A 26630-nucleotide genomic window follows, 5' to 3' on the forward strand; every position below is an offset into this window, starting at 1 on the left:
TGCACGTTGCATCGGTGTTCAGAATTCAGGCGTATTTGCCAGACAAACTCTTGGTTTCATTCCCTAATCAAAACAACACTTCCCAGGGTCTGACAGGCAGTAGAACTGTTTACTACCAATGAAACATTCACTCGGTGTTGTTGAAAAATAATCTCTGGGAGTGCAGCTCAGCTGATTACTGTCACACACAGCCCCCTTACGCTGCTGCAAGAGGCCGTTCAGGTTTCAGCCACCAGGGCTACGATTCACCAAAGCCAGAGGCTGCCCCTGCAGCCCACCTCCACTGACCCCCACTGGAATGACACAAAATCCCCTCTTACAGAGCAGCAAAGCCCCTTTTCCCAGCCACAATTGTGTCTATTGGGGCTGGGTGCTTCTGAAAATGCTCAAATACACTCTCAGAGCATCACTACAAAGGACACGTCTGTTACTGATGGCAACACGAGCAGAAGGAATTTTAAATGCCAAGTTATCATCAGACCATTCAGGAATCAAAAGATCCCTTAAATCAACACCTAAATCCCAATGCACTCAGTGCTATACTAAAATTATATATATATATATATATGTTAGTGCAGTCTTTGAGACCAGACAATCTAGGAGCTTTTTTTTTTTAATGTACTTGTTTTGCTATTCTACTTCTTCCATTACTGCTGTTCCTTGTTTGCCCTTTCTCTACTCAGCCTCACAAACTGGGACAATAAAGACCAAGAAAAATGTCTTTATGCTGCAAGGGTTTAATTTCTTGAAGAGATGATCTTGTATTTAATGCACTTCAGGAAAGGCAGTTTCTCTGTCAGGTTTCACCCTTGCTGGTGAAGGAGAAAGACATGTCTGAAGTTATTTACCTCTGGCCAAAACTCCCTTGCTGTGCATGTGGGAACAGAACCCTGCTTTTTCCATCCAGAGGCAGGTAACCCACCCGGCTCACACGCTTCTAGATATTATCTATTTACATGAATGTAACGAAGATTTATTCCAAGCCTCTGGGTACAAAGGTGAATAAAGGGAACCACTTTAGAGGGATTTCGGAGAGGACTGAAATCATGGCTTCACAGATACCCTTGCCAATTATTCCCACTTATGGGAAGAGGCAAAGTTTTAAATCCCAGCAAACAAGCTTTCACCACCAAAACAAGACAACTTTTCATTTCCCATCTCGCACACACAGAAATAATTTGAGGACTGCTTGTGTATGGAAAATGCGCTTTTCACACGAGATAGCAAATATGTTCTTCTGAAAACTCAAACCATACTCTGTGGCAATGTTTGCTCCATGTCCATTAGAGGAAGATTAATCATAAGGGAGTAACTTTTGAAGATGAGCTGTGTAGCACTTGGTTTGCACATTATTGTACTGAGCATATGTTTTCTGCTACAGTTGACAGGTGGTACACTTTTTTATTCAAAACAATTAACATCAGGGTTAAAATGGTTGGATATTTTACTTTTCTGTTCCAGGTCTGGAAAAATGTAATTAAAAATAATAGACAGGTGCTTGCTTTTATATTTTAACTGTGTGCATAAATGGCAGTTAAACTGGAAGGAAGTTACAGTATTGATGCCTCGAAAAGTGAATCTGCACATGGGAGCTGGAAAGCACTTTTCCCTCTCAAGTGGCACAAGATAATAGATATCATGCCTGGAAGTGTTAAAAAAACCCCAACATCCCCCAAGCAGATGCAAGACTTCACAAGATGGTTTAATTGCCATGGAGGCACTCGGTCAGAAGTTGGGCTTTAAGACCTTGGAGGTCTTTTCCAACCTTAATGATTCTGTGACTCGGTGATACATAGAAATTCATTAGTATGTTTTAGCAGCTTGGGGGGAACTGACTTGTCTCCTAGGCAGAAGAGGCTCATTTCCCAGGGGTGCCTTAGCAAAAGCTTCCCTCTGGTAACTCCTGCATTTCTGTGACTGGTGTTTACTTGACCGCTTACAGAGCAATAAGGGAGATTATAACCCCTATTTAACTTTGTTTCTTTTCTTCTCCAGCAAATACTTAAGAAGTAAGCACAGAATTCTATTTTTTTTCCTGTTCTAAACCCTCCTCAAGAATTCTGTGGCTTCTAAAATCCCAGGTGACATTCCTTTTGAAAATCTTCCCCGGATTTTGCCAAGTCCTAGTGCCCTTTGCTTATAGAGAACAGAGCACAACCCCTGTCAGCAGGTGCCCCCAGTTTGCCTGTCACTTGTATAAATAAATAAATAAATGTGTATAAACACATATCTTTCAAGATTCCAAATCATAGGAAGTTTGAAAAGCTGAAAGGTCTGCTCTTTCAAAAAAAAGGGGTTTTGCCTGCTTTCTCCTAAAAGGCTCTGTATTTTTGTCATTTTTTATTTTCTGCAGTCAACAAGGATAAAAAGAAGAGATGAAAAGGAAAAAATGCTCAAACAAAGCCATTGTGGAAATGAGCAATAAGGGTAGTTCTAGAAGAATATTTTAAGTGGATTTTTATTTACAAGGATACTTATATTCTTCAGTTTACTAAAATGAAGCCTTTAAACTAACAGCTAAGTAGAAAGTTAGTAAATACTCAGTTAATTACAGATTATTCTCCAGTCTAAAGCACTTGTAGACTAAATTGAACCAGTGTTTTAAGTGCACTTCTGTCATCTAGTGCAGACAGAAATGAGATTAAAGTTCCCATCAAACTAAAAACCTACCCAGTTCATTCAAGCTTATTTACTTCATTGGGAAAAATTTTTAGCCACTACAGAGAAAACCAGAACATGAAACTAATCTAAGAGAATAAATCTCTAAGCAAAGCTGGTCATTGAACTGCCGTATTATTATCATTCCAACCAAAATGAATTTTAAGTTGTGCTGATTTTTGCACTGAATTACCTAAAACCAGAATAAAGGCCACTGCCTTAATGATGCACATTGCTAGAGATGTGAGAAAATAAACATCAGTGTAATATTTAGCATGAAACCTCTATTGATGCAGCTATTAGAACTATTAATTAGCTCCACAGCTATGTGATTTCTTAACCAGTTTCACTACAGTTTGGCTATTACCATTGTTCAGATTTATTTCCTGGCTTAATGTCCTATTTTAAATTTTAATTTCAAGCCATTTTGAACTCAGCATATAAACTGTCAGTTCGGAAAGCATGTTCATTACATTATAGAAATGATCAGAAATTTTGTCATTATCTGAGCTACAATCCAGCTTTTCAACCACACACCCTGATTTTCCCATTATTTAAGAAAAGCACATAAATGAAAAAAAAATAGAAAAAGCCTCTGAAGTTTACTTAAAGGTAATTTTTTTCACAGGGATTGTTTGCCTTATTTAAGTTGATATTATTAATTTTGGCTATTACAAGCTCCAGGGTATTCTCCATGGATGAATATTAAATATAAGTGTCTGGCGTTCTCAGTCACTGATGGCTGAGCATGACTTGGCTGATGACTCAGGGAAAAGAAGACTCAAAATATCCTGAGCTGGAAGGGACCCACAAAGAACTCCCAAGTCCAACTCTTGGCCGTTCTCAGGACACCCCAAGAACCCCACCAGGGCTGAGGACACTGTCACAGACCCTCACAGACACCTTCCCCTGCTCATGCTTCAAACTCAGCAATGGCACTTGCAGTTGTACCCAGGCTGAAGTTACTCCCAGTGAGTCTTCAGGACCTGTTCCCCCAGTTTCAAAGTCACCTCTCAAAGGAATTCCTACTTCTTGCTGTGAGAGGCCAATGTGGCAATGAGAAAACCCACCCCGATGGGCAGTTTTGGAATGACCAATTCCTTCTGCTCGCAGCAGCCAATGCCACGCACAGAGCGCTTTGTCTCTGCTGGTTTACAGCACCCAAACCACCCGGATTTTTTTTTCCAAACTCAAATGCATGCGGTGAAAGATAATTTTTAAGAATCCCCAAAGTAAAGCCAAACATTTTGCTTCAAGTAAGGCATAGGAGTTATGGCTGAGATAAAGTCTTTCACTTTTGTGGGAGCTCAGAGCTCACCAGCACACTGCAGTGTGAGGGAACTGTGGGAACACAAATCTGGGATAAATCACTGTGATCTGTCTCTCACCAGGCAGCTCTCCCTCACCCAGCACAAAATAACACAGCAGACATTTCTCTTTTATTCCCCAGGACATTTTGAAGCCAATCAACCTGTTGCACAGATTAATGAGAGATGAAGCAACATCCTGACAGGTAGAAAACCTGAAACAATGATTTTGCTGTATCTTTGTATTTTAAATGCAAGGAGTGAACATACAGTGTTGAGAAAAATTTTATTGATAAAAGCAAAATTTTAGATGAATAATGACTGAATCCAGAATCCCTGGTGTGATGGCACATTGCACTTGAGCATGCACAGCTAAAATGCACTCCTGCTAGTAAGACTCTCGAAAGCCAAGTTTTTCTCACCTACTCACACTGTGCTTGCAAAAATCTGATTGTTTCATGATACCACCTCTGTTGATGCGACCTCAGCAGCTTGTGGTAGCTCATACATTATGATTTAAGCAGTAACACATCAGATTAGGAATCTGATCAATGATTCTTGCTTTAGAACACCCACCAGCAGGAGGAAGGACATCTCAGACCCATTGGTCTCAATGGACTTGATACATTTTACCTGTTTGAATGAGTGCTTTTACAGATCATAGGACGGTATCCAAGATATTTTTTGCTGGTGCTCACTGAAATGAAGTGCTCTCTTAGTTTTGCAATTGCCTTGGGGCTCCAGGAAAACAGTTTGGAGTAATTTTCTTTCAAATGGGGCTCTGTGTGTGTGCACGTGTGTGTGTGTGTGTAAAAACATCATTTTCCACCTCTTATATAACAGAAGGCCACAATCTAGCCCAAAAGAGACAGGAAACCTCAACGTTTCCTGTAAAACTAGGAAAAGTAATTCTCCTACCACTCAGCAGCTCATAGGAGCCTTACATTGCATTTTTGGACCTTTTACATAGTGAGTGAGAGTTTTCTCTGAAGTGGTCAAGCTGGCTGTAGGGACAGCAAACTCCACCTCCAAAGCTTGTCACCCACCAGACTCCTAATTCACAGAAATGAAAGGAACAGCCATGCTAAAAAATACATTGCTTGAATACTTTCACTTGGTGCAGAAGAATCTCCATTATTTTTCCCAAATTTAAATCCTGATTTGTCTCTTGCCAACTATTTCAAAGCAAGCTCCTTATTGCAAAAAATCAGCGACTGTGAAAAAGATTTCATAGTAACTTATCCTGCCTATCCAAAACAGCTCAAGTAATTGAACTATTTTCTTCCTAGAATCTTCCAAGGCAAATAGTCTGTACCATAGGATAATGATTCACATTTCAGACTGGAATGAAACTGAGATGAGAGCAGAAAAGAGAGAAAATGGATACAGTCCTATTATTATAGCTCTTAAGAAGAGGAACAAATAAGCATGATATTATATTTGCATCATTAAATATGCTTTAATGTAGAAAACCATGTTTTAAGAGGATCCTCTGGTCACACCTATGTAACATAAGCCATCAAACTTCACTTTGAATTCTTGCTTATGATTCTAACAAAGCGCTCTGATTTTAAGGGCACAACCTGTGCTAGGATAAAACCTTTTTGGCTCTGCTTTGACTGGAAGCCACAGAATTCTATTGTTTCACTTGAAAGCTCATTATCAAGGATATTCCAACTCAGATTGAAAGTGTGCTTTCTTCTTAGCATTTGCCTGATCCCATCTTTCAGCTACTGCCTCCTGCAAACCCCACTGCTTCGTTTTGCCACAGAATAAAATAGAGACAGAAAAAAATGGAAAAAGAATTCTGTAATTCATGAATAAAATGCACATCCCCTGACCATGTCAGAAAAAGCTTTGCTCAGTAACTCTCTCCCAGCCTGTAAACTCCTTCTGGAGCCTTTGATGCCGTCCACAGCCAAACCCCAGCCTTTTACTCCCCAGCAGAGCAGGCATGGCTGTCAGCCCCTGTAAAGCAGCATCATGACAGTGCTTGTTTTATCCACACAGAAGTACACAATGCAGCCTCAGTGAAGTGCAGCATTATGTAAGAAGGAGATTACAAGAGTCTTGAAGAGGGCACGCACCTCTCTGAGCAGGGGGCAGGGAAAACAAAGAGACCTGAAGGGTAGTCTGGGCTCAAAAACACAGTTTTCCACACAAAATGCAGCTCAAAGACCACAGCTCTACATGGAATAAGGAATTCAAAGCCTTCTGCAATCACTGCACCCCAGGCTAGCAGGGAGCAAAAGCCCAGCTCCCCAAAATGCAGGCTCTGGCAAGGAGGATCCGGACTGGGCTGCTCTGCTCCCTTCCTCCTGCAAGGGAGACAGCACTCGGGGCTTTCTGCGGGCAGAGAGCAGCTCTCCTGCTCTGTTCCAGCCCTAATCCCACTGGAACACAGGAGCTGTGGGCTTCCCCCTGACAGCCCTGGCCAGGCTCGCAGGCTGCAGCCTCGCTGTGACCATAAAAAACCCCTCTTCTGCCCTCCCCTCGCCTTTCCACAATAATCTCTCCTCTTCTGCCACACTCTGCAAGTGTTACTGCAAACAAAATTCACACAAAGACACTCCCCAACCCCATCGAGCCCCCTTAAACTCTCATTCTAATATTTTACACAAAAAATGCTCTTTGGCCCAAGAATGCCACAAATCAATAAGCACTGTTTGCGCTGGGTATCTGTAGTGTTTCATGTAGGCTGTAGCAACTTAAAACTGTAAAGAATGAGCTGGGGCTCTTTTGTCACCATTTATTATGTTGATTGTGTATTTATTCCTTGAAGCAGGATTCTGCTTAATGTTCTGTGCTTTGAAAAAGCCTGGCAGCTGGCGTAAATGAGTTATAGACCCATTTACCACCAACTCAAAGCCCAGAGCCAGATCAAAGCCAGATAAAAAAAAAAAAAAAAAATCATTTTTCTGTCACAGACTGGATGGCTTCTTCTCTGCCCTGTAAATAAAATTGATATTATTTCATCCAACTTCTATTTTCTCCTGATCAAAATATGATTATGTCTAATGCTATCCTGTCCAGGGCACTGAAGTTATACGAGATGTGAAAGCTTATTGATGTATTCAATTACTGGATGCTGCTCCATTGTCTGCTGAGCAGAGATGCTCAGTTATCGGTTCTTTAGAGCTGTACATTTCTGCCTAACAAAGTCATAACTCCCACAATTACCTGCCTGATGGATGGAAAACAGAAATATCTCATGAGTCCAATGCTGTTATCAGCTCTTCTCCATCTCTAAAATTGCTTTATATTAATGAGATTAGGGCTGTGAAAGAGGTGGCACAGGATTTAATTATTTATATTTTTCCTCCCGTGATAGCAACACGCTCATGTTTCTTGATCTGCATAATGATCTTTCTATAGTACAGCATTTCCCCAGTAAGAACTAGATGAAATGTGAAAAGCAATGAAACATAACCTTTCTAAAGGCTTATGTAACTAAAGCTTGCATCTGTGTTTATCCACCATCTAGACATCTAACCCTTACACCACAATACTTGTCACAAGACTCCTTAGCAGAACCTCCACTGAAAATATAAAAAAGACAGCATTGCATTTAATTAGGCTGAAACACACAGAGTAATTCTCAGGAGCTGGGTACATCAACTGCAGGTAGTCACACTGTTTATAAACACCCTGAATATCAGTGATGCTTTTCTCCCGGTAGCTTTCCAGCAACAAACTGTCCGTGCTTTACAACAGTACTGAGTAATGAGCTGGCATATGCAAAATCCTGCTCTCCAAATGCCAGTGCACTCTCACCTATACTTTTTCCCCAGAAAATCTAGTTGGAGTCTATGCAACTGCTGGTAGTGTATTTTTACCTCTTCCTTAGGCTTGCAAGATATTTTTTCATCAAATAGAGACACATTCTCTTACTACAATTTACTGTGATGAGAGACGAGGAGAGGTATTTTCCACAGGGTTGTTCTGGGATGTTATCCCTGCAGTAAGCACTCAGATTTTAATATAAACAATATAGCTGTGATACAGTACAACTGCCCTAAAGGCTGTTGAGGCTGGTTTTGTGTTTATTATTTGTGCTACACAAAAAAGCATTTCAGCTTTATCATTGCTAAACACAGCAAGTTTCAATCCCACAAGGAAGAAGGTACTGTGAGAATCAAGCATGTGAAGATGACTCTGTATGTATAGCAACCAGGAATAATTCTGGTCCAAACTAGGCTGTTTAGAAATGCTGATGCTCCCTGAAGCATGCAGCAAAATATTTGACCAAGTAAGAGATTAAATTTTCCCTCCTACACATTTAGCAAGAGGTGATCTCGACATGGTCCAGCCCAGGGTGCAGTTTGGTGCTCAGGCTCCCTTGGCACCTTGAGAGTGATTAGCTCATTCAGCAGCTCTTTTTGGCCCTCCTGACTGCCTATTCATGCAATTGGTGACATTTAATTCATCATCCTCAGCTCCCAGGAGGTGGAATTATGGAGCTCTTCAGAAGTGACCGCACAGCCCTGAGTCCCTCCCACCCTCTTGTCTCCATCTCCAGCGGGGCATCTTTCAGACAAAAAGGGTTAAAGTGTCACTGCCACACAGATGATTTCCAGCAGTATCTCTCCCTCCCAGCTCATCATTCTGTAGCAGCCTGGCTGCTGTCACCCTCCTTTATTATATATAGCAGATGACAGGAGTAATCTTCAGTTCAGAGATGACAGTTTGTTTTCTAAAAATCTGAGAATGATGTAAGCAGTATTACTTGACATCACTGGCACACAGCTTGAGGTAACTCATACCACTGCCAGTGAGAAATACACCTTCCCTTCAGACCCTACATTTATTTGGGGTATCATTTATTGTAATACAGCATTTTTGCCAGTGTTCAGTCTGTTGCACGTTTAAAGAGGGAGATGTGTTACGCTTAAAAATCTATACTGCATTTCATCCTGCAAGGCAAATAGACATTTTTCAGATCAGTTTAAGCAGTATAGATAAAACCCTGGGACGACAGCTTTGAACACCAGACATCTGCATTTATTTACTGATTAATCTCTTTACACTTACACTTTTCTCCATATCTTAAATATTGTTTCCTTCTTTACTCAGGAACCTGTAACTCTACTGTAAGAAACTGAGAACCAAGATAACTCATTAGTATTTGTTTGGAAAGCATATGTTAGCATGTGAAGTGGAACTACTTATGACATTTTCAAAAAGCTATGAATAATCGCATATCATTAGAAGTGTTGATTGAGATAGTGCTCTGCCATGACATTTTTAATCTGTGGCATAAGTAAATGCAGAATCTCCCTAGCAAAAGGGAAAAAATCAGAGTATCAATACCCCAAAGTTTTCTGTCTACCGTGTCCTAGATGTAAAATAAAGAAAAGGAAGGAGTTGCTGGCAAATCCAATAGCAAAACTTCCATTGATTTCAGTGGGATCAGGTTTACTGCAGCTGTGGTAATTTCCTAAAAAAAAAAAAAGGAGTATGTGTTGCCCTTGGAAGGGAGATCAAGGCTTCCTTTCCGTTCACATATGGAATCTTGGGGTAGCTCTACACTCTTCACATTAAAAAGCTGCTTTATTTGCTAAATTCAGAACATTGGCCTACTCTTTGTTGAGAAAGCAAAACAGTAGTTTCATGCAATGTATATGCTGGGAATAAGTCCACTTGTTTAGAGAAATTGTTAAGACCCAAAGGTATGAGAAATACAAAGAATAAAATTTAGCCAGCACAACGCAGGGGAGAACTGGAGCACCAGAAGATGGAGCAAGCTCCTCATACCCCACGTGGTGGGAGGTGATGGATTTACCACCTCTGCAGACATCATACACCACGGATGAACTCACTATTCTGAGCTGCCATTTCAAACAGACCTCATGGACACCAAGATCCTGCCTATTTCCAAATATGTCTGCTTCAAATAGGAAACCACTACCTGGGAAGAGGCAGTGATTTCTGAGCTGTTTCCTTAGGGACCAACAGGAATGAAATAAAATACATTGTACAGAACAGTGTTTCATATCCTGAACACCAGGCAGCAGTACTTCAAGAGAGTTTAATTCCTGTGAAGCTAAACTGACTGTTTCAAAATTAATAACTGCTAACAGGGATGCTGCATGTGCTGCTGAAAGTAATAATATGCTAAAGCATATTCCACCAGATTTTAATCTAGTTGGAAGTACTTTAGGCTGGATTTTATTGCTGAAGCTCATGTACTCCACCACCACACTCAAAGAAATGGCCAGAAATCCCTGTCCTATCCTCCTAGGTCTGAAAATATTTATGGTAGAACCACACCCCCTTATTCTCCATGAGACCACAGCATCATTGGAATGAGGACACAATACTGGTCAAACAAAAGGGCTCCACCAGACCTTCATAGGAGCATTCAGTTTGGACTTTTAGAAAAAATGCTGTTTCTCACTGGGATTTCTGGGTAACTTCCACAGGAAACTTTAATCCAGGAAGACAACTTATTACCTTTCTCCAGCTAGAGAAGTCTGCCAAAATCTCAAGCAACTGAAAACAGGGTGCACAGTACTCTTTGTGGCTGACCAAGGTCACTCATCCCATCCTGCCTAGGATGCTAATTTATGTATTTTAAGAAACCCCCTCTAAATATTTCTCAGTATTATGCATTTACCCATCTGACGATTCAGGCAAAAGTGCCCCAAAACAGGCACTGCTATTAAGAAGCAGCCTTTCCATATTAAATTCTGTACTCTAAATTTTTGAGTAATTTGACTTCTCGGTTATATTTGAAAGCCAGTAGCACAGTTACAGATGTGCCTGGTTCTGAGAAGGTGCAAGATATCACAATAACTTGAGGTGAATAAGAAATGAGAAATGCACACACTGAAATAGATTTTCGCCAATGCTTTCTATGTGCCATTTATTTCTCCTAATGCAAAACTCACAGAATTCATAAGAATTGTATTCATTATATTTGAATAAAGCCATTATTCATGAAACATGCTTCTGCATCTGAGCATGCTCTGATTAAACACAAAAATACATCCACATCTCACAAGGAACAAAGAGTCAAAGCAAACAATTTACAAGCTTTATTTACAAGATCTATGCAGTCAACACCAAAGAGTATATAATCCCTGTGCTGCAATCAGGGTCAACTCACACATCAGAGGGACAGAAAACTAAGACACAATTGGGAGTGAATAAATTTTCATTGCATGGTTTAGCCAGAAACTGGCTGGACAGAAGTTTGTTTGCTTAGGTTTATTTTATGGCACTGCAGGAAATAAGTAGGTTTTGGACAGGGGAATCTAAGCTTTAAAAAGCTGTTCCATCTCCATTTCTTCCCTTCTCACAAAAATTCCTTTTTTTCCCCCAGAACATTGCTAAAAGGAAAACACAGCAGAGCTTCCACTTTGACACCTGGAAGCATAGGAAGAACATAAACCCCAAATAAACAGCAATGTTATATAAAACAACATCCAGAGGGCTGCAAGCAACCAGTGCCCAGCACTGGCAGCAAAGAATCACACTGCCTTGCCCTGCCATGTCCAAAATGGCTGGTAATTGCCTCCCACAAAAGCATTCTAATTCCATAGAAATGCTCTCCCAAGCTGCTGAGGGGATGTGGGAGTGTGGCTGCCTGGAGCTGGAACCCCCACACGGACCCTCTCCTTTCCTCACGCACTTTATGGGGTCGTTCTCCACGGGCAACTGCTTTTCAGAGCTTCAGGCTTTTGTGAGTTTTGAGCATAGTCATTAAAAACTTGGACTAAAGCTACTGCCCTTCTGCCAAGCAGATCTGTGTGTGAGGGTAGGGTCACTGGGGGAGGCGGTTGTTTTGAAAAACCAACCTTTCAAGCTTTTATTGCACAGGGACTTAGTCAAACATCAGATATCAAATAGTTCAACAGAATACAGGTGGAACTTTATTCCTATTTACACTAGTGCTACTCCTCTTGTAGCTTAAGCCAGAGGTGAAATCTGAGACTTCTGGATTTGTTTACTGGCTGAAATGAACATTTAGGTGTTGGTTTTATCCCTAGAAAATAGTCAGATAAAATGGTTGAATAAACATCTTGATACCTTCATTCTTACATAACTCCACAAAGCAGCATGAATACCTGGCTTATTCAGATTAATTTTTGAAGTGTAAAGTTTTATTTCTGCAATAGCATACAATGTAATATTGTTTAATGTTGTAAAATAGCATTACCAGGATGGTGAATTATTATCAACTACACCTTTTGCAAATTTAACCTAACTTGCTCTAGAAATTTCACTGAGAGGCAAAACTCAAAAGCAATTAAATATTGTCCCAGAAGTAATTATCAATATTAATGATAACAAAACCAAGTGCAGTTATACTTTCTGGAAGTCCAGTCTGCACCAATAAAAATATGCCATAGAAATAGAATATGGCAAATTGCTGGTTTGCAGAAATAGCTGAAGAGATTTGTTAACACAATAACAACATTTATTTTAATGCCTTTAAAATAAAATAAAAACTGCAGCATTTTTCAAAACCAGAGTTCGACAGCAGCACCTGCCAGTGCACTTCACTTCTGTATGCCAAAGTCTTAGGCAGGAAATCTTTAAACTCATTTAACGTCACAATTTTAACAAAATAAGGGCTGAACTCATGCCAGACCTGAAAAAAAACATCTAAATCTGGTTCAAGTTCAGAGAAACAATCACATTTGATTTGTTTGCACTGAAATATTGCCTTTGACTCAACTCTCTTGTGCTGCAGATAGTCATAAATTTTAAGCCTCAGGAGGCTTTTACAGTGTCATCCTTTTTAAACACTGATATTCTGCTTTGCAATACTTTACCCCAAAATCTCACAAGCCATAATATCCCTGGCCACAGAGTCAGTTCGAGGGGATGCCGTTCTTAAAATGAGCCCCTATTAAAATTCCTTGCAACTGGATCACAGTATTTGGCAGTATCAGCAATAACCATTAAACCCAGCCCAAAACATTCTGACAGAAATCTGGGGTTTTGACCAGAGCAAATATTTATGAGACGTGTGCAGTTTTCTTTTAAAGGAGCTTTCCTTGCAGAGAGAACTTTTCCTGATTGCTTTTCGTTTACAAAAACAAGAAGTTGACATTTTCTGCAGGAAGTACAGCATTTTCTGATTAGCTCTAATAGCCACTTTTGGGAGCTGCTGCAATTTATCCCAGCATTTGAAGTAGCTGAGTGTCATTAATTGCTATTCACCAGGGTATTCAAGGCACTTGGTACCTGGTAAAGATGGGAGCTAGAAATCAATCTGCAGGCCAGGGCTGAGCAAAACACTTCAGCACATGAATGAGGGCTGAGCTGAACATAAATTCTGCAAACTGTTGACCTGGAATTGTGTTTTAGAAACTCTGGAAGATATGTCAGACCAAGTGCTAGTTTAAGCATCTGGTAGCAAAATATGTGCCCATTATTTGATTTTCTAGTTTCAAAAGCAAGGAGACTTCTTCATACATAAAGTTTCCTGCTGTAAACTTTTCCATTTTTTTTTTGCCTGTATCACTGTCTTTTCCCTCTTCATGTTTCTCAAAAATTCTCCCTCTGAACTAAATATATCTCAGTCTTATATTAAAAACACATGATCTTGTTATACTGATAAACCAGATCTTGATAATGCCAAAGCTACAGTAATATGTAATTCTTGTCAAAAGAGTCACTTATTTCATTTCCCTTCCTCCGAGGTGTGCTCTCTAAGTCAGTTTCTGATGGAAACAAATGAAGGCAATGATTTGTCTTGAATAATAAAGCACCTGCAGCTGTTTGCAGCATTTAGAATGACGGCTTATCATTAGCAGAAACCCTTAGATATTCTGAGCACCCTACATGCCTCACAGGTAGGACAGCAGGGTCTGTGTCATTTACCTCCCTTTCTCATCATTTTCCAATAACAAGAACATCAAGGATGCAGCACATACATCACCTGCCTAGGAGTCTGGATTTGCTTTAGACAGGGACCTCTGAGTAACTCCCCTCTACCCCCAAATGTCAATAGGAAAGATTTTCTTAGACTTGAATCATGTAGAATCCATAGAGCAGGTCCTCCTTCTGGGTCTGTGGTGGGAGCTGCTCTGTGGCTGGGTAGAGGTAAATGGCAAGGATTTTAAAGGCAATTATACACTCAGGTATTCCCCAAGCTGGCACAGCTTTGAAGACCAACTGTCAGGTTTGTCTTTGTTGTTAACAATCCCAGGGAGGTAAAACCTACACACAAATTCCTGTGCAGCCTGCGCACGAAGCAGCAATAACCTGTGGAAATGGCTGTGGGGCTGTGCCAGCCAGCTGATATGGGACCTGGAAGCAGCTTTTACAGCATAGTCATACAGCAAGCAACTCAACTTCATTCAAAATAGATTAACTCATTACAGAGAGCAGGAGAATAAATGGCACAGGAATGAGTGAGGGATTTTCAAGGGAGTTAATGCACTCTAAACCACCACGACATGAAACTCCTGTATAACTAGAAAGGATGAATTTGTAGCAGTATAATTTACAGTTTAGGAAGTTCAAATAATTACACATGAATTGCTAAAATATTCATTATGGGAAAATCCCTTTGCTTTATAGAGTAGCTTTAGTTTTTCAGCTGTTCCACAAACACAGCCAGGTGAAACAGTTACTTGTCACCAATATTCAAATCACTGGTGAACTCAAGAAATAAAAACCCCATCCAATTATTAGTGTTTTGCATGGTTGTGATTTTGAGTCAGCATTTTCTCTAGCTGCAAACTCCCAAGTTACAGCTCCAATGCAAAGTTAATAGTAGATCAGTTACTGTAATTAACAAGGTCAATAATAGGCTAAGAATAACACATTTTTCCTCCTGGGATAAACTGTGCTGCATTCACAGAGCCCTAAACTCCAAGAGAACCACAGCTGAGCACAGCAACACTAACATCCAGATGACTCGGGGCACCAGGGCAAGCACAGAAGATCTTTTCTGCCAATACTTGCAGGATTCCATTTCCCATCCCAGTCTGACATCCCAGTTTTGCTTAGGATGGACCATTATCAAAGCACGAAAGCTAACAGGGCCCATTGTCCCTGCCTCCCTGTGGTCTCACACAGCCATGCCCTGGTCTCTGAAGTGCCACCAGCCCATCCCAGCACGCATCCAGAAGGGGCTGTACCTGCTGCTGGTTTCAGCAGGATGGTAACTACACCTGGTTCTCGTGTCCCTGGGCATCCTGCACAGCTTTCACTTGCCCCATCCTCCGTTTATTTTGGCTAAGACACTGCTGCCTTTAATTTCCTCACACCCATGAAAGGATATTCCTAATTCCTCTGCTCCCAGTTCATTCACCCTTCCAAGCCTCTGCTCCTTCCCAGCAGCAGGACTCCGGCAGACATCACGGAGGACATCTGACTGCTCCACCAGCCCCACAACCTGTTCCACATGTCTGGAGGCTCCTCGAGCCAGTTTTACATTTGCTGCAGGCTGTATACTGTGTGTCATCACCTGAGTCTGCATCTGAGCTGCTCTCTCACAGAAGAGCTGGGGAATGAAGGAGGGCAGCTGCCCAACCTCCTCTTTGGCAGGGAGAGGATCTGCTGAGGAGGAGAGGAGCAGTTCTGGACAAACACAACCGGTTTTGCCAGAGGGACCAGGGTGATTGGGGAAGTGCCAGCAGACACAAAGGTGCAACAGTGTGCAGACAGCATGACACTGCTCTCCCTTGGTGAAAGGCTGACTTTGGTAATCAGGAGATTGCTTGGATTTATTTGCACCTTCAGTCAGGGCATGGGAGAAAAGCTGGGAGCTGATGTGCAATAGGAGCAGAGAGAATGGATTCTCTCCTTTGCACAGTGATTGGAAACAGCCACAGTCATACAAGAAGGTGAGAGAAACCTATTTACACCACCCACACCACTGTCCTTCCTTTGTTCCCCTCTGAAGGGGCAAGAAATCCTGGAACACCAGTGCTTGAGAAGTCACCCAATACATGTCCTCAATGCCCAAATCAACATCACATCTATTCCTAGCAGAGGTTTCTCCAACCCAGCCTTTAAAAGCTCTGAGGATGGAAGCATTTATCATCCTTCTTGGTTAGGCTATACATAAAAGTTTAGAGATTTTAAGTAGCAGCATGCAAGCTGCTACAGCAAGTGTTGCAAGCCTGTGCATTCCAGTAATCATATTCCAGTAATATTGGCCTTCACTTTTGCTCTGGGTTGCTAAACTAATATGAAATTCTGATTGAATATGTGCTGCCAGTGGAAAAGCTGCAAATCAGTAAACATACTAAGAGCAGTCTGTCTCTGCAAGAGCACCAGGCAAAAGACTGCCATAGGGAAAGAGAGAAAGGCTTGAGGAAAAGCACCAGGGTGAACAAGCTCTGCTAAGCCCTCTGGAATTGCTGTGGGAAAGTCTGCCATTCCTCACGGGGATCCCTGCAGTAGTTTGAAGCCAGTGGCTAACATATCACCTAATGGCTATTGAAATGAGAGCAGAAAGGACAAGAAAGGCGGAGAGGAAGAGAGAATTTCAGCAGCTTTGCTCTCAGTAACAAGGGTTTTCTCCTTTATGGAAAGTATCGCATCATCTCGGGTTTCTTACACAACTGGAGCTTCCTACACAACCTTTCAGACTGCAGTTTGGGTTTATTCCCGTGCAGTTTCACATCTTTGACATGACCTCGAGGACTGTCATTCTGCAGCAGCCTAGTTTTGGGAATTGGCTTGGCTGAAGTTCACCATCTGCAAGGCGTTTCTCAATTTCCTTCCACAAGCCTCCCTCAGACTATGTGCTGTTAGTTACCAAACACACCAAGTTTTACAGTCCTCACATAGTTGCCCTGGCCCCCCCAAAGGCCTTTTCTCCTGCATTAGAGCTCTTTCTGAGAATGCTTTCCATGGTCTGAGATGCAAAAGCACCACTTTGAAGAGGGAAAACAAGAGCCCAGGGGTCATGCCCAGAGGCTGTGCTACCCCATCCCTGGGCAGCCACACAGGCTGTGCCAAGTGCATCAGCACTAATTGTTAGACAACAGCAATGGCTCTGCTCTCAGCCAGGGCAGAACACCCCAACCTGTGTTCAGTTTATCCTGACAGAGAGCACCCTTCAAAGCAGTGCTGCAGACACGAATCATGCATCCCTTTCCAGTCCTTCCCCAGTGCCTTCAATTGGGTGTTTCATCCAAGCACAGCCGCATCCCATAGGATTGTCTGTTAAAAACCCCTCACTTTTCTGAACCAATGCAACTACAATCAGACAGAAGAAGCAGGGTGGAGAACAGTCCTGTACTTGTCTCACTGCAGCCATGGCACAGCAGGGGAGAATTCCATCCTTTAAAGACAATACAACCATTATGTGGGCAGGAGTTCAGGATATACTGGAAAATAACCACATGGGAAAAACACAGTTCAAGGGCTACATTTGTCAACATTTTCTGGCATCTAGAACCCAGTCAAACCTCATCATAATTCATGCAGTCACGCCAGAAGCTAATCATCACCCTCACTATTATTTTTAGTGGATCCCAAGTGATGACTGTGCATGAGCAACATAGAAATAAAGTTCTGAATTATTTATGGTGCTCAAAACACCTCAACAAAAATGCTGGCCCTTCTTGTGTTCATGCAGAGTCCTGGATTAGGGGCAAAGAGTGGAAATTAGGATTAGGAGCAGCAAGTGGAAGAAGTCAGGACAGAGGTTACAATCCAATTTTCTTTTTTAGCAGCCCCCTTGGCTTTGAATTATGTTTTATTTTTCACACATCAAGATTCACACACCAGGCTTCAGGAGATCTGCACTCAATTTCCAGTTCTTCTGCAAATCTGATACAGCTGTGACCAGGACATTTTATTTCTCTATGACTCAGTTTGCCACATATGAGAAGGAAGCTAATTTTCAAGATATATAACTAAAAATAAATGAATAACATTTTAATTGCCTGGATATTATTGAGCTGGTCTACGTAAGCAGAAAAATAGCTCAAGACAGTGTTCATGTAGAAAAGGGTGTAAGACAAACCAGCTTTCTAGATCAAAACAAGCAAATCTAATTTCAAATCAGAAATGGCTTTTATATTTATTTCATTATCTTGCCATCAATGCTTTAACTATTTTTTTTCCCCAGAGGGAGGATGTTCAGTTTCCTGGAGTGATTCTACAGATGCCTCTTTAAGCCTTAATTTCTCTGAACAAAGGAGCCAATTTCAGGACTAAATAATATGGTTACAATTGTCATTCATTCAGAAAAGCAATTTAATTTTGATCAGGACCTACCCCTCAGCTTTGAATTCAAATTAAGATAGGCCACAGATTCTGAATGTAGTTACTGCTAAAATGGAAGAGATCCTGCTGCCCACAAGAGACATGTGGACTCTCACCATGCCAAAAATTTGTGTCAGATAGATAGTACTTGAAACACAATTCTCATTAAAATGGATTGTAGCATTCATGTTCTGGAAACACAAAGAATAGAGACTAATGGATTAATCCATGGAGAGTGCCACAATGATCTTTACCTTGTTCTTGGTAGAACAGCCTTCCCACAATCCTCCTTCCTTCATTCAACTTCAACAAACAAGATGCTCTAGCTGAAAAGAATTCACTGAAATCAAAGCATCCAAAAATCCTAAACATGTTTCCATCCAGCAGTATGGTGTGACATAAGTAATGACGCCTTTGCTCCAGTAAATCCAAAACTGCCTCATCTTTTAATACCTTCCTGTAAGAAAATCTACATCTGAAAAATGCATTTCCAATATCTATATTAGGTATATTTTAATAAAAGTACACCATAAAAATAAAAAGCCTGCACCGATGAAAAGCCTCACTTGCATAATATTAAACATCTGTGATTAGGTGGAATCAAATTTCATTCTTTCCAACTGTAGTGATTTTTAAAAAAATAATTTCAAGTGATAGCATTTATCATCATGCACCTTTCTGAAGGGAGAATACACTGACTGGTTCACTGTATTTTAAAGCTCCTGTGATAAAGCCAGGAATGAGACATTTGCATGTGAAAAGTTCTGCAGAGGAATGCTCTTACTTATGCCAGTAATTCTGTGATTGCCAGCCCAGTGACCTCTGAATAGGCATTATACACATCTCTACTACCTCAACAACCATCTGTCTTAAACATATCCATCACAGACACTAACTATATTTAGAGATCAACTCTATAAAGATCACAAAAGGGATTAAATAACCCAGCTTTTCAACAGCAGGTGACTTGACACATTGATGTAGGGGATCACTTTTGGTCCAGTGCTCCATATTTCATTGCCCCTGACCTTGGAGGTAAAAGTCAATATTGGAGCTGCTCTAAAACTGGTATTTCATCCACGTTTCTGCTTCACTGCTAGAACACAGAATTATAGGACCATAAGGAACGTGGAGAGGTCACAGGGGTTGTACAGATACCGCATCAATCACAGGTGTCATCTGTGATCTAATGTTAACCATTTCCAAGGAGAGAGGCTCCACAACTTCACTCAGGACTGCCCCTGGCAAACCCTCCCTGCAAGGGATGCTTTTCTTTTGCCTAATCTTGCTCTAATCACTTGTAATAGCTCCATGCTTATTCATTGCTTTCTCCTTACCAGCAGCTCTGTGTAACCAGAGGTCTACTGGGGCAAAGCAGTACCTTTATTGTAACAAAAACTGCAGTTTTCAAACAAATATTCTGATTTCTTTTGCCCAGAAAAATAGAGAGCTAAAGTAATTAATTTTCAAAATACTTAAGGCAATGGAGAACTGTTCAAAGATTCCAGCACTACAAAGGGAACAGGACCTTCCAGTGCTTTGTCTGGCAGGAGGAATACAGAATTTATCTCAGCAAATGCATCTTCAAAAGTAGAAATAAGCCCATAAAGTCCTGTTGACTTGTCTGTAGAGGTGGAATTAATTAATTGCATCAAAAGGAATTGGAGTTCCTGCCCCTCTTTCCTTGCCAGTCATGACTTTCAAGAAGAAGCCAGTCAGGAATAGTCAGCTGGGTGTGACACCACACAAATCCTCCCAACCCTTGCATCATTGCTGCTGCTGCCACCAGTGACCAACGCTCTGCTGGGTGATAGCACAGCACTTGGACTTGAGGGTGTAGTTGTGGGGGAGGAGGGCTCTGCTCCACCATAGCATGAAGTTAAAAGGAATCTCAGTTCCTGAAGACTGAAGGTCCATCCAAACAACCCAACAAGATTTTTCCAGGAGGTTTTTTATTACACCGCTCACACCTTTCCATATAGATGATAAATAAGATTTTACTGTGTGAGGCACCTAACATTACACCATTGCTCAAAAGCAGACACTGGATTGAAAAGAGATATTCTAGCCCACCCTCTTGTATTTATTTTTGAGAGTGTGAATTTTAGTTGAAGTTACTTCTGTGTGCAGCACAAGACAAGGAATCACAGCCCCAGTTAGGGGTTTTATAATTTAGAACTGTTCCACATGGCTGCCCATTCAATACATATAATTCATCATCAAATCTCAGCCCCTCTTGCTCACTTTTTTCCTTGTATGGGTTGGATTTAATTTGAAATTTTATTTAAATGGTCACGAGCAGCATTTAAATATGAATCTACAGAAGCTTGGTTATGCAAAGTTCAATTAATAGTCCACATGTCTGTGTAATCTGAAGGCCCAATTCCATCCCAACACCTGTTTTGTATTTAACAGCAGGTCACAGCCACAAAGGTTGATGTAATACCAGCATAAAACAAAATACTGTGTGAATATTCTCCCTCCATTGAGCTACTAGCAGATGAAATTAATGGGGCACTTCTATAATTTTACCAAAACCCCCCTCCAAATGGCCTTTTCTTTATGTCCATAATTTGCTTTCTTTTACATTTCATTAACAGTGCAGAATTATTTTGTGTCTTGACTTGATCTGATACTACTCAACCCCCAAACAACCTTTGTAACATCTGGACCATTTATTCCCTTAATAGTGAATTTTCCTGAAAAAAAGTTTCCACTAGAGTTTTATAGATCTCATGGAAATTGCCATATAAACTTGGAGAGCCAACACCAGAGCACATTAAAGAATGGGGAAAATTAATTTGGTTTCTGGTTGCTTTAGTCACTCATTAACTCAAGGACAGGAGAATGACTTAGTCTTGACTAACCCTCCAGAGTGAGTGTCCTGGTGTGTGAGAGAAGGACACTGTAGAGTTTTTTGTCCTGGCAGGTACTGGAACCCAAAGGATCAACCTAACCTTGAGATTTGACACATCTTACAGCCCCTCACTCTTCTGACACTCTGAGAAATGCTGAATCCAAGTGATTGGAAATAATCACCCCCTCAATGAAATGATAAATTCACAGACAAAACGATGCATTGTATTTAGAAATTGTTATTGTATTTATCTGTATACATATAAATGAAATTATAATCCACCACACCGGAGGAAGAACATCTAAAACAAAAACCTGATGACATTTCCCCAACTTCTGTCCCTGTTAGTTTCTGTTACTTATGCTGGAGCTGACACATGGAATGTTTGTCCATACTTAGACATATACCAGCACTTACCTTAAAAAATAATGCAAGAAGTGGATAAAACTTAACCTCAACAAAGCACCTCATCAAAACAGTGAATTTCAATTTAAATTGAAATAGCCAATCCAGTTAAAACACACAAGAAGATCAAATTGTCATGCAAACACAATACCTGTAAAGACTGTAGATGGATGGATGGATGGATAGATAGATATGGCAAAGTCAGAAAGAATAAAGCCAAGGTTCTTCTGAAATGAAAATTGAGAGAACTGGTGGAACTCTGAGGCAAGTTTTTGCCAATTTCTGTCCATCTGTGGAATTCATTATGGGCAAAACCCCCTGTGTGATGGGATGAGGAAGGTATTCTGGAGCAGCAGCTCCTTAGCATGTCTGCATCACTGAACAGTGAAGTGAAGGCTGTTTAGTTTCAAGGCATCTTACTTATTTTGGGGTACACCTGGAAACACAGGAATCACCTGACAAAAGCATTGTCTTCAGGGATGTAAAACATCAGAGTAACAGGAACTCAGGCTGGCAACTAGCTGGATTTGCTCAGTGTTCAGAACAATGGGGTGGAAATAAAAGGAATTAAGAGCCTGGAATTGCCTTGATTGTTATTTTCCAAATAGAGCATGAAAAAATAACACAAAAGAGAAAAATCCACTGGGAAAGATGCAACATTATCAGTTTTGGATCAAAGTCGTAGTATGGCTAAAACTAAATATATTATTTCAAACTCATGGTCAATGAAAAGAGCTCAAACACCCTTTTTGTTGTAGGTTCTCTGCTCAGGTTTTTGTTCAGTAAAATTGTACAGGTTCAGTGAGGATTTTCTAATAACCTTATTGAGGGGTTTTGCAAAAGTAACATCAAAGGGGTAACCTGACATCTAAATCAAAAAGATTTTGGAATATGGAAAAATAAAAGTTCTTTTGACAGCTTCTGTTTTGACAGACAAAAAGAAGTCAAATACCCCATATCACTCATGCCCTGCAGTCTGAAGTTTAAGGCTTAAGCTTCAGCCTTCACCCTGCCTTGCTCACACAGCCAGGTGTGTCCCAGCAGCTCCCTTTGAATTCAGCCAGGCTCAGCCTGGAGGTTTGGGGTTTAGTGCATGCACAGCCCATTCTGGCTCATCCCAGCACAGCAGATTGCCAGTGGATCATGGCAGTCAGAACTGGAGCCTTTACAGCAAGTTTTTAACTGCTCCTTTTAATTCTATTTTTAACCTTTTTTTTTTTTTTTTTTTAATTCTTTCCACTGCAGATGGGAAGCAATTTGCACTTTTCATCAGACATCCTGGATTACCAGCTGCTTTGGTGCTCATCCCATACCCCAATCCCTCCTGTCCAGCCACACACACAATCCCAGCACTCACTGGGGCAGTTGTGTAAAATTCAGGTGTTCAGCCTTCCTCTCTCTGCTAGAAACCCTCTTTTCTGCTGTAATGACACCATAATGCCCCTAGAGTGGGGGAAAACCATTGGGAAAGGAGCTGCAGGGCTGCTCAGACATTGCTCCTGCCTTTTTCACTTTTCAAGTGGAAGCACTTCCTTTGTGGGGATGGGCAGCCCACTGCAAAATTATCCCAGTCCCAGTCTTTTTACCAGTTACAGCCAGCTTGCTCAGATGGGAATGCACAATGCTCCCAGTACTCCTCAAGATCAGGGAAAAAAGCTCTCCTTTCCCCCTCAAAAAATACCAAGACAACAACAAAAACCAACAACAACAACAAACCCCAAAAAACAAACCACCACCAAGGAAAGGATACAGAATCTCACATAGGAACACAGGAGATAAACTTCGAGTTACAGCCTGAGCTGGCAAAGAGAAATCACAGCTCTAGAGCAGAATGGGAGAGCTGAACACGAGAGTTACTGTCTCAACTACACAAGGTTATAAAAGGCAACTGGCCTTTCCATTCCTTCATAAACAATATCAACAAATATTTAGTCTTTTTAAAAACTTGGTTGGTGCCCAGCAGGAAAGCAAAAGGCAGCAGCACACAGGTTAAGGGGCTGATTTAGAGCTGATACAGCTGCACCACACTTCAGTATCTATTGCTGTCCAGTTCATGCAACCTTCTCAGGCCATACTGGCCATCATCACACACGGATAGGAAGATAAACTCTTTATTCCACAAGATGAGCTCTTTATTCCACTCATTTATTCAATTTCAGACACCAAAATGCAAGGCAATGAAAGCATTTCCAAAGGAAAGGAAGACATCAAGTATTTGAACTGCAGTGGTCTTGTATCATTGAGAAAGGGGGTTTTTGTTAAGTGATAGAACAATATGACAACAGCAGAGCCAATCTGAATCTTTGCAGATCTGTAAGTAGGCAGCTATAAATTGCAATATCTCCTGACATTCTTTACCAAGTACAACATTAAGGAGACAAATTATACTAATACAGTATGATTTCAAGGTGTACCCACATTTGCAGCATGTGTAAATTTCTCAAGTAGAATCCGATGTTTGCTAATACGGTACGATCTAAGTTAATAAGATCAAATTATGTCTGATCATACTACATTAGTAAATGTCACATCAAATTAGTCATTTTCAGAATTATAATGAAGCGCAGAAAGCAACCAAAAATAACTTTTCCAACACAAGTAAGCAGTGCTGAAATTGAGAACCGAGCTAAATACCAAGCCCTCAGAAAATGCTTTTTGAATGCAAGATTTGCCAATTTTTCCTCTCAGTCTTATCCCAGAGAGCTCTCATATAAGATGTAAATCATGGTCACAGTAGAGTCCTGTCCTGAGGTCACAGGTAGGACCTGGAGATAAGGTCATGAACTAGGAAAAGATGGCACCCCCACTGAAGGGCTTTTACTTCAGGGGTAGTCAACTTTCAGTGGTCCCAAGTAAGAAAATCCATGAAAATCCACTGAACAGAAATTTTGAAAGAGAAAGCACCTTGAACAAGAAGTTGCTTAAACAGTTATTAAACTTTCCTCTTTTGAAGTGTATTATCTGAACTACCACAATTAACCAGACCTTGTAAGCTTTTATTTTTCTTCTCTGTTACAGAATCCTGTCAGATGCACCTGTGGTATAACCTCATTTACTTGTAAACATACAGGGTTTGGTTTCTCTGAACACAGCCAGAAAAACAAACAACTTCTTGGCTCAGGAATCCCAGAGCCTGCCCTCAGCACGTTCCTCAGCCCAAGGTCCCTGGCCACATGCTGGATTCCAGCACCACAGTCATTTTTTCCCATGTTCTTCCGCCAGCTTGGAAAGCTTCCCACAGATTTCCTCCCCGTCCCTTCGTCTAAAGGTAGAGAATATTTCTTGAAATGCCCACATTAAAGATGACCTGTCTTGTGGCAAAGGCAACCCAAGTAGGATGCCCAAAGTCTTGAAGCCTACCCTAAAAATAGAAGGCTGAAGTCAGTCCTGTTGAATCTCCAGAACATCTCACACACAACCTTTCCCAGAACGTTTAACAGGGATAAAAACCTGGCAAGTGGCAGAAGCAGAAACACCAGAAATTTTAAGTAACATCCAATGTTACCATATTCACTGGGAACACGTGGAACCTCAGTCTCTCCACAGGCCCCCATCATCTATTTAAGTGTGAGAGTACAAGGAAAAGAGGGAAAAAAACCAAAAGGACCCACCCCACAGCAAAAATCCCCAAACAGCCCCTCCAAAACCAAACAAAAAAACCGATGGAGAAGGAATTTTCTCCCTATGTCAACAGTTAAAGCAGAGTCCAAGATTTCCCCAGGTGATTGTGCCAGCTCCAAGACACAACATTTTTGTCCCTTTTGATGAACTAAAAGACGCTGGAAGGGGAAAAAATACTTGAGAAATTTCATTTCTATCCTTACTGAGTTAAAATATTACCCATGTAACCACAGCTATCCAAATCTTCTGGGTAAACCACCTTTATTCCCAGCTGAACAAATTAGTGCCAGCTGCAAGCTCCAAGCCAGAACCGTTACTCTGTACAGTGCTATGAAAAGTCAAGGCCAAAGTAGTGGTGAACACCTCAGTTATCAGTTCAGGGCTGGGTTTTTTAAGGCTAAAAAACACACTAAAAAAGATGCCCACTGTTGGAAGGAGGATTTCTAGATACTTTATCAGAAGGTGGAACATATGTTCAATATTGTGACCTGTAGTGTTTAATATTAATTTTCTTGATTTAGTATACACTGGCATATGTTTCAAAGAGCACTTTTTCCCACAATGACTTTACCAGCCCCTGTTGCTCATGACTTTTGTTTATTTGCTTGATATTTGTTTCTTTTTAATCCGAGCTGTCTGCATGAATTTTAACAGAATTATGGGTGTTTACATAAGGCAGTCTGTTCAGGGACAAAGTTGTTGATCCCTAGAGAAAGCATTGCTCCTATCCTGTCTGCATTTCAGCAGATTAGGTTTAAACCAGACCTATCATCAAAATACACTCACCAGCACACAAGCTTTACATGTGTTTTAGTTTGAATGGAATAGCCATAATAGAGCAGCCTTTTGTTATTAGTAATTATGAATACTTCTGGTGGATTCTGGTATGTCAGTGGCCTAGGAACCCTTTGTTGCCTTTAAACTAATATCTACATTATTCTGCATTTTCTTCTTCTAATCCTTCCTCTATCCTAGAGGATTTTAGCAACGTTTTACTGTCATTCTGTTATGAAACTTGTTTTCCCTTGAGCATGTGGCAATTTCATTAGGTACCTGAGGATTGTGTAAAAATCAAATAACAACAGAAGTTAAGCCAAAGTAAAAAAAAAAAAAACAAAAAAACCAAACAAAAAACCAAACCAGCATTTCTACTTAGCTCAAGACAAAAATAAAAGCACATGGGAGGAGGAGGGGAAAGGAGAGAATAAGGGCAGCATTATTTTTTGCATTGTGTTTAACTCCTTGCTGGCTATTTTGTGGTGGATCTCAGAGGGTGACGTGCAGCAGCAGCAGCCAGGCAGCTCAGTCATGTGGTGGTTCCTGAGCCCTTCTCCAGCCCAGGAGCAGCCCCTGGCCACTTACCCTGCTCTAGAACTGGCAACAAGGAGTGTAACTTTCAGGGGAAAACTGGTATTTTTGTATGGAGACCAGCTACATCCTACAGTGATATCTTTAACCCAACCTGTTCTACCTTTCTCACCCCCTCCTCTCAAAAATCTTCCTTCAGGCTCAACTCAGCTTTAAAGGAGAGTATTGCAGAAAGTGAAGTGAAATTGCACCAAACAGAACCTGATGACCCAGAATACTCTCTAGGATCT

The 26630-nt window shown here is 41.0% G+C and overlaps 1 long non-coding RNA gene across 1 annotated transcript in view; it reads right to left on the reverse strand.

Moving 5' to 3' along the window:
• The window catches only part of LOC121668980, a 150472-nt gene that overhangs the window by 99668 nt on the left and 24174 nt on the right, over positions 1-26630 (reverse strand). The gene's annotated exons all lie outside the window — the stretch shown is intronic.

This window comes from Corvus kubaryi, unplaced genomic scaffold (assembly GCF_017639235.1).
Source record: "Corvus kubaryi isolate FWS band 111438036 unplaced genomic scaffold, C.kubaryi_AGA036_p1.0 37387, whole genome shotgun sequence".
Lineage (NCBI taxonomy): Eukaryota > Metazoa > Chordata > Aves > Passeriformes > Corvidae > Corvus > Corvus kubaryi.